The sequence below is a fragment of the Pan paniscus genome, chromosome 6, assembly GCF_029289425.2.
Source record: "Pan paniscus chromosome 6, NHGRI_mPanPan1-v2.0_pri, whole genome shotgun sequence".
NCBI classification, from domain to species: domain Eukaryota; kingdom Metazoa; phylum Chordata; class Mammalia; order Primates; family Hominidae; genus Pan; species Pan paniscus.
In genome coordinates, this window is record NC_073255.2 from 164,856,814 (window position 1) to 164,859,066 (window position 2,253).

The 2,253-nt window shown below is 47.3% G+C and overlaps 1 protein-coding gene across 1 annotated transcript in view; it reads left to right on the forward strand.

Annotated features, from left to right (window-relative positions):
- Positions 1-2,253, forward strand: part of SND1 (staphylococcal nuclease and tudor domain containing 1) — a 436,722-nt gene that overhangs the window by 345,853 nt on the left and 88,616 nt on the right. The gene's annotated exons all lie outside the window — the stretch shown is intronic.

Genomic DNA, 2,253 nt, shown 5'->3' on the forward strand with positions numbered 1-2,253 from the left:
AGCACTTTGGGAGGCCAAGGTGGGCCGATTACCTGAGATCGGGAGTTCAAGACCAACCTGACCAACACGGAGAAACCCCGTCTCTACTAAAAATACAAAATCAGCTGGGCGTGGTGGCACATGCCTGTAATCCCAACTATTTGGGAGGCCGAGGCAGGAGAATCACTTGAACCCAGGAGGCGGAGGTTGCAGTGAGCCAAGATCGCACCACTGCACTCCAGTCTTGGCAACAAGAGCGAAACTCCATCTCAGAAACCAAAAAAAGAAAAGAAATTCTCTCAGGGCTTAACTGAAATTTAGGACTTGAACTTCAGTATGTACAAAACCAGAGTAGAGTTCTAGGCTGGATCTAGGTATGTGTGTTGTGAGCAGCATTCAGATCAGAATCAACAAAGAACAATCCTCCCAGTGCTCTTCACTCCCCCAGCCTGTCTAAGCCAGTGATGGCACATATGCATATGCTACCCCTATTCGGGTTGTCCACCCATGGCAGACATTGCCAGTCAGTCACCGCGCTGCTTTGGCTCAGGGCTCAGATCCTTCTCAAAACAGGGATCCTCGCTACTACTACCAATTGAGAGGATTTGGCACTTAACGGAAACCTATTTTCCATCCTTGGTCTAAGTTTGCAAAGGATTATTTATTTAAGTACCCTCAGGACATCAGCCAGTCTTTTATTCTGTGAAGTAAAATAACATAAGGTCTCTTTGTCTCTGATTCCTCATGGTCCCACACATTAGGCAGTATTACGTTCAGTGGAAAACCAAAGGTCTGGAGATAATGCCAGCAAGTCCTAACCTATGCAAGATGCCTTTTCTAGACTTGGCTATGGACTGATAAGGTGATCACCAAGGGAGGGGTGACACCAGGACTCCACACATACCTCATGGATGTCTAAGGAACAATGGTTTGACCATCTTTGCAGTGTTCTCCACTTGCCATAGGGGTATTTGGAGACTAATCTGCCAACAGTGAGGGCTCTCTGCTTTTTCTGTTGATGCAGGTCCTCTGTGACATTGTCACAGCAACTTGAAAATGAGGGATACGGGTATGAACTATCTAGATCCTGGCTGGTACAGGCTTCCTTATCCTCTGACAGAATAGCAGTGCTCCTTTGTGTCTCCATACTTTCCTACCATGACCACAACAATCCAGGATTGCCATAGATTTGTCCTTGACCTGCATTAAGTTGAAGAGTTGGAAGATAGATAGCACAGTGCCAGCAGAAGCGCTAAAGAAAGAACTAGGTGGTAACACAGGCTGGGCACAGTGGCTCACGCCTGTAATTCCAACACTTTGGAGGCCGAGGCAGGGGGATCACATGAGGCCAGGATTTCAAGACCAGCCTGGCCAACATGGCGAAACCTTGTCTCTAATGAAAATACAAAAGTTAGCCTGGTGTGATGGCACATCCCTGTAGTCCCAGCTACTCAGGAGGCTGAGGCCAAGAATTGGTGGCAGAGGTTGCAGTGAGCCGAAATCGTGCCACTGCACTCCAGCCTGGGCGACAGAGCCAAGACTCTCCAAAAAAAAGAAGAAAAAAATGAAAATGAAAAAGAAAGATCTAGGTGTTAAACAAGACTGAAAAGGATAGGAAAAGGCCTCCAAGAAGAAGCGTTTGGGTCACTGTAGCAAGAACAGGTACCTCTTGAACCGAGAATGAAAGAAGGAACTGGAAACTGCTTCACTGTGCTGTTTTCCTTTTCAGCTTAACATATGCCTTCCTCTTCTCCCCTTTCCCTTCTCTTGATGCAGTCAAATTCTTTTTCATGGTTACCAGAAAAGGATTTGGCATTGGGTGTACAGCTAGAGGTGGAAGATCATGCAAATAAGACCAACAGGTCCCTCCATTCCCCACCAGCAGCCTGCATGTGCCATTTCACTTCACACATCTCTATAATGCTTGCGGTGCTGGTGTGCCGTTACCTCTCCAGTTAAATAAATCTCAAACCACCGACCCAGGGTTTTCATAGCAGTGCTGCAGCCATATATGAGGAAATGCAACAAACAGTCCATTAGCACTGATTGGATATGGATTTTTGGCCTGGCCACCTGCCACTTGGTAATTTTAGAATAGGGTCACTTTTGGAATTGAAGATGCCTTGTGGGAGGGGACTGGTGTTTGCTAAATAGCTGTATCTTACCATCATGCCCTTTCACAGCCAAGCTCCCTACCTCTGGAGTGAGGGGCTGGTCTTGTGGCCTGCCTGGCAGAGAGGGCTAGAGCTCCTTCTTCATCAGCTTCCAGGGCTG